The sequence below is a fragment of the Mastomys coucha genome, unplaced genomic scaffold (genome assembly GCF_008632895.1).
Source record: "Mastomys coucha isolate ucsf_1 unplaced genomic scaffold, UCSF_Mcou_1 pScaffold22, whole genome shotgun sequence".
In the NCBI taxonomy this organism is placed as follows: domain Eukaryota; kingdom Metazoa; phylum Chordata; class Mammalia; order Rodentia; family Muridae; genus Mastomys; species Mastomys coucha.
Genome location: NW_022196905.1, coordinates 230,474,632 through 230,481,218, shown reverse-complemented (window position 1 = coordinate 230,481,218; position 6,587 = coordinate 230,474,632). Strand labels below are relative to the sequence as shown.

Sequence of the window (6,587 nt, the reverse complement as noted above, 5' to 3'; positions counted from 1 at the left end):
TTTTTTGTTTGTCTTGTTTTGTTATGGTTTGGTTTGGTTTTTGGTTTTTCAAGAGAGGGTGTCTCTGTATAGCTGTGGCTGTCCCAGAACTCACTCTGCAGACCTGTCTGGCCTCGAACTCAGAAATCCGCCTGCCTCTGCCTCCCAAGTGCTGGGATTAAAGGCGTGTGCCACCACTGCCTGGCTTACTGTTGTGAACTGTAATGTAAATATCTGACATGCAGGAAATCTCATAGGCTCCCCTGTGAAAGTGAGGTCCAACCAACCTCCAAAGGGGTTGCAACCCACAGGTTGAGAAACGCTGATTTAAGGCATGTGATGGAAAGGCTAGCCAGAAGCAGAAGACCCAGGGAGAAGGCTCTCGCCATGACCCGAGTAGGGATGGATGACAGCCTTGGTAGCAGAAGCAGGTGGAGGTGTGTGTGCTAACTGTGCTTTGAAGGCAGAGGGGATGTGGTTTGCTGAGAGGTCAGACATGGATGAGTAAACGTGGATGGAGTAAACAAAGAGCAGGCTCTGAAAATTTCGTGCACGTGCGTGTGCGTGTGCTTGTTCATGTTTATGCAGTTTGGATAGAATCTGAGAATAGCCATAAATCCATCTTCGAGCACTGTGGAAGCTTTATTGATCTTCAAGTGGCAACAGACATGGCTCCATAGCCCCCAACAGTTGAGTCTGGAAGATTCGGCCCTTACTTCTTCTATGCAAATTCTTTCATGGCATTTCCTTATTGTCTTGCTGCAGGTTAAGCATTCTGGGGGGCTCTGCAGTCCTCCAGGTAGGCTCTGTGACCCTGAAGTGCTCACATGCGAGTTCTCACCCTTTGGTACGTGGCATTGTCTCCACCCAAGATTCATGTGTACCAAGCCGAGTGGGATGTGTCCAAGACTGATGACATCCTTTGTCACTGGGAAGGCAAAAGGAGAGCTCCATGTCACCACACTTCTTACCCATAGGACCTCAGGCATATCGTTGACATTTTCTTAGCCTTGGTAGAATGGGGAGGGTTGATTAGATCTACTCACTGAGTCTGGTCTGACACACACGAGGACAAGGCATGTCTGTGGCATGTAGGGGGGATAGCCCTTATTGGGGACAGTATTCTGCCCTAGGGCAATGGCTTAGAAAAGGAAATTGTACTGACCCTCAGGACCATGCTGAGCATCGAGTGATGTATCAGCTCTTCATCAACTATTCACACAGGCCCTGGAAACAGCTACAGCATCTAGTAGCTTAGCACATGCTAAAACGTCTAGCCAGGTCTTACTGAGCACAGATGTAAAGGTGGTCCATTCATCCGCAGAGTGGACCATTGGTTCTGGCTCCATCTGACTTTCCAAGTCTGAAGCTCCTTGACCTCTCTTCCCTGAATTCAAAACAAGTAGATCAAAAGGTGTGAGCGCACCTATTGGATGCCCTTCTGGTGAAGCAAAGCCTCCGTTGAGGCTGGGTACTGCCAATAGACTGCCATGGAGACCTCGAGGACCTGGGCACAGCTGGTACTTGAACTTGTAGAGAAAGGGAAACTAATTTTCTCAGTTCCAGAAAAAAAAATGGCTTGAGGCCTCCTAAGTGCCCCTTCCTGACAGGCAGCTGGAGCAGGCTGGGGAGAGCAAGCAGATAGCACCGGCTTCCCAAGGACCATATGGGTAAGGCGCTCGCTCCGAGGCTGCGCCAGCCCTGCTTGTCACCCCTAATCACACTTGCTCTAATCTGTGTTTTAATTTACTCTGCTAGTGCGACACCCGTGCTGCCAGGGTGGTCCTTGGGGCCCCCTCATTCCTGCTACTGATGACAGGAAGTATGCAAAAGGTACAATTATTCACCCACCAAGGTGACAGAGAAGGCCTCTGACTGGGAATAGGTTCCCAGCTCCCAGCATTTTTGTGTCAGCCGCTGAAGCACTTCGAAGCTTGCAAACAATCCTATGGAGACCTCCCCTACCCCCTTCTTCTTCTCTCTCTCTCTCTCTTTTTTAAAATAAGCATTTTGATTACAGCCAGTAAAGAGGTGGGATGACAGTCATTGATTCTTCAGGCCAGTGCAGAGCGGGGTGGCCATACGCACTCCTCCTATCAACTGAATTATTGGATTTTTTTTTTTAATCAAATAAGATGATTCTCCTCCACCTCCTCCCACACAGCCAGTCGTTGCCTGTTTGGCCTCAGACAAAGAGAAATATGTCAAGCCCGGCCTATTAATTCCTACAGATTCCGCATTGTTTATGTTCTCATGTGGACCACATTCCAAAGCTCCAGAATAAAACAGCTCTCAGCTCCGTGGTGTATTTCATTTGCTACGGTCCGAGCCGTATTAACAATGCCTTTCATTTCCTTATGGCCTAAAATGATTTTCTTTCCGAGAAGATTTTTTTTTTTGAGGGGGTGGGGGAAGAAATAGAGAGTGGAAGAAAAAGAGCAGGGGAGAGGAAGAGAAGAGAAGAAAAGAACAGAACACACACCCCCTCTCCTTTTCAGGGTATCATTTGCAATTTAAAGCTAACCTGGGGTGTGAATGAACAATGGTACTGACCGTAAACCGGTCTGGCTGGGCTGCCTGCCGAATGAGGGTGATGTTGTGCTATTTAGCTTTCTTCTATCTGCTTAATGCAGTTCAATGGCAGAGGATTGTGAGCAGCATTAAGGATTCTATTAAGTTCCGCAGCTTCTTGCTACTCTCCTCCAGCTGGAGAGAACTTGCAGCTTAGAGCTGAGCCAGGGGCAGAACCTTCTGGGAACACCTCTGGAAAAATGGGTGGACACTCCCCCCACTACCACCCTCTTCCCCCCCACCCCCCGCTGCATTACACAGTTGATGTAAGATTTGTGTTGTATAACTCCTGCTGGGGCCAAAGAGGTGTTTTCAGATTGTATTGCTGCACCAAGCCCCAAAGCTTTGGATGTGGGAGCTCCGAGCTTCTGAGCTTCCTGGCTTCCGGGCTTCCCGGTCGAGCACTTTATATAATGCTCTTCTTGGTAAGCCTTCTTCAGAAGGTGTTTACCACCTGTGTTTATCCCTCTGGGTTCTGTATTAGTGAGAAGAAATGATCTAGTTTGGTCTTGTGAGTTGTTCTTTGCTGTTTAGACACTGTCAAAAGAATCTAGCCGTTCTTCTCTCTCTTTAGATACTCAGTGAGACATTTCCTAAATTTGATCTTGTAGGATTGTTGCTCAGAATTTTGAAGTAGTCACTTGCTTGAATGCAGGAATTCTTCCCAAAGGCCATACCAATTTGGCCTTGAGCCAAGAGAGGAAATTCTTTCTAACAGTTAAAAGGTTCTGACTTGACATTATTCTTGCTGAGTCAGGTACAGCCTTTAAATTTCCTCCTCCCCTTCCTCTTCCTCCTCCTCCTCCCCTTCCTCCTCTCCCTCCCCCTCCCCTTCCTCCTCTGTTTTTTCTTCTTCTTTTTGGAGGCACGGTCTCATCACATAGCCCAGGCCTTGAATTCATGATCCTCCTGCCTCAGCCTCCTAGGTACTAGAGTTAGAGGTGTGCATTACCACAGCGAGCTTCAAATCTTTATTTAACATGCTAGGCTAACTTTGTAGGATTTTTTTTCCCCAGACCAAACAGAGCCAGGTGGCTGGACTTAAATTTTCTGCGACTGTGCCTGGGACCCAGGGACTCCCCCACCATGCTCCATGCAACAATAATTTGTTCATGAGTCTAGAGGCAGCCATGGAGGATTCAATTCTCTTTCCCGGGGCCAAGTGAACCCCCAAAAGACACAGGAGTCCTATTGCCTGTCACAGCAGGGAGGAACTGCAAGGGAGCAGTCCTGGCCTGGACAATGTGACAACTCCCTCCCCCCAACCCCCAGCAGGCTACTGCTGTCTCTGTGCTACCAGCCCTGAAAGGCCAGAGAGAGGGAGGTGAGGGGCCCAGGCTGTGGGAGGGATAGGCAGGAGGGGAAGGGGCCACACCAGAATTTCACACAGTTGGCTTGAAGAGGCAAGCACTAAGCTGCCTTTTCAACCATGGTAAACTCCGTCCATCTGGCCACCCTAAAACTCTGTCAGCTCGTTCCCCTGCCCAGGGCTGATTGGACCCCCTGAAGCAGAAGTAAGGACATCAATGGTGTAAACCCTGGTCACAGCCACTTGACGGTATTACATTTCATTTCATGCTTGACTTAATCAAAACTGGGGAAATGAAATGTACACCTTTTTGATGTTCTTTTCCCTGCTGTTTAAAGAGAAGAATCTTAACCCATTTGATCTTCACATGCGCCCAGTAAATGACCAAATATGCCAAGCTGTCAAAAGCAGAAGGCAGCCAGTTGCCAGGGGGTGTTGGGCCGCTGGGAAAGCACTTGAGGCAGCTAAGTTAAGTTTGGAGTCCAGGACTGTGTACAAATGCAGCCTTCCTGACGTGGCTACAGTTAGGAACTTTTAAAAGGAAGAAGTGGGTAGGGAAATAAACAGGAGACCCACAGAAAGGAAGCCCAGGCTGGCTTGGCTAAAAGATTCTCTCTCCTACTACCCCTTCAGTATTTTGGTGTGTGTTACCTCATCCTCCTTCCTATTGCTGGTTAAGTGGGAGACTCCAGCAACCCTATATTCTGAGGCAAGTGGCCCAACTTCTCTTGGAGCCTTGTGTGCCTCATCTGTACAATGGGCCTGATGATCATTGCTTTGAAGTTGGGTCACATGGTATGTTCAGCATGCACCGTGTGCAGCTCAGCATGTAGGAAGTGCCTTTTCCTTATGATTTAATTATAATGGTATTGGGTGGGCAAATGGGGGGTGGAATTGTACACATGAGTGTAAATGCCAAGGAGGCCTGAAAAGGGTGCTAGATCCCTGAAGGAGCAGTTAGGGGAGGTCGTGAGCTGCTGGGTGAGGGTGTTGGAAACTGAACCCCGGGTTCTCTACAAGAGCAGTGTGTGCTCTTAACCACTGAACCATAAAGTTCTTAATAAATACAAGCTAAGTGCGCTGTTGTTGCCGTTGTTATTTTGCTATGGGCTGGGCTCTCTTCCCCTCCAAATTGTGTATGCTGAAGTCTAACTCCCAATCTGACTGTGTCTGTACACAGTGTCTTTAAGGAGGGAAAGGTTAATGAGGGATAAGGAGGCACAGCCCTGTAATCCTAGGACTCCAGGGACTTAGTGAAGAGACAGTGAGTTCCAAACCAGCCTGGAAGCCAATAAGACACTATCTCTCTACCGAAACCAAAATGATGGTTAGAAGAGATCTGGTAAGTGATGTCATGCTACGTAAATGATAGGTCCTAATCTGCAAAGACTGATGATCTCAGAAGAAGAGGAGGATGGAAAGGAGGCGCATCCAAGGCAGCTAGCACCTCGATGCACCTTGGACTTTAGCCTCCAGGGCAGTGAGAATGGCAGGGACCCCTGTGTCCCCATCTGTAAGCTCTGTCCTATGGCAGCCACACTGGCCACCTCGCTGACCACTGAGCTCGCTGCTAAGGCACTTTGCTCTTGGTATGTGGGCGCTCACTTCCTCCCTGAAATCTTTCCTTTTGTTTTGCTTTCTTATTTTCGAGACAGGGTTTCTCTGTGGAGCCCTGGCTGTCCTGAAACTCACTCTACAGACCAGGCTGACCTCGAACTCAGAGATCCACTTGCCTCTGCATCCCAAGTGCTGGGATTAAAAAAAAAAAGAGTGAGCCACCATATCCAGCCTCCATGCCATCTTAAAGTCACTGAAGTAGAACCTGTGACTTAAGTGACTCTGAAAACAGGGACTTAGGAAAATGGCTGCTATATAGTGTGTACTCAATAGGTTCTTGTTAAATGCATTAGCACATGGGAACCATAATGTATGGTAAGACTCCCAGGTCTTTTTGTCCCAGTTTGGCCATGTAAGTATTTGGTTTCCCCAGGTAAGTTGTTTACTGTCTGGGTGCCTCTGTTGTCCACCTTTAATCCATGAAAATGGAAGAACTGATTTTCAGGACTGTTCAGTTCTTTAGTCGAAGACTGAACTGGGGACAACGGGGCAATATGAAGTAAGATGGAGCTGCTCTGTCTCCTCTATTCTATGCAGTACTCTACACAGCAGGGCAGTGCTTAACCACTCCCATTAATCTGGCAAAAAAGATGCCAAGGTGTGTTCATCCTGTGAGCTCACCTGGGGTCAGAGAGCTGCAGGCTCTCAAAGGGAGGCCTTACCCTTACCCTGGAGCCCTGGGAGCCCTGACATGGGCACTGGGAGAGTTCCGGGACAGTGGTGAGGCTGAGCCTGTGGGGACGTGAGTCTCCATGCTGCAGCTGAACCTTGGCATCTTCTCCACTTCAGCAGGGAGTCTAGTGTGGGCTTGCCGCTGGCTCTGGCTTCTAGGATATGCTTCAGCTTAGCCAGACTTCTGCCTCAGGCTCACGTTGACTCTCTGGGCCTCTATGTCTCCACAGTAGAGAGTAAAGACAAGGGAGACAGGGCTGGAAAGATGGCTCAGCACTTACAAACATTTGCTGTCCTTACAAAGGACTCAGGTTTGATTCCCAGACCTGCAGAACATCCCAGAGATGGCTCACAAAAACTCACAACTCCAGTTCGAGGGGATCTGTGGGTATCAGGCACGTGGGTGGTATATACATATACATATATATATATATATATA

General features: G+C 48.5%; 1 long non-coding RNA gene across 4 annotated transcripts in view; it reads right to left on the bottom strand.

The window, feature by feature from the left end:
• Positions 1–596: 596 nt before the first annotated feature.
• Positions 597–6,587, bottom strand: part of LOC116069856 — a 35,726-nt gene continuing 29,735 nt past the window's right edge. For all 4 annotated transcript variants that reach the window (XR_004110168.1, XR_004110164.1, XR_004110165.1 and 1 more), the window contains one exon: positions 597–907. This is a non-coding gene — a long non-coding RNA (uncharacterized LOC116069856). The remainder of the gene's footprint in view (positions 908–6,587) is intronic.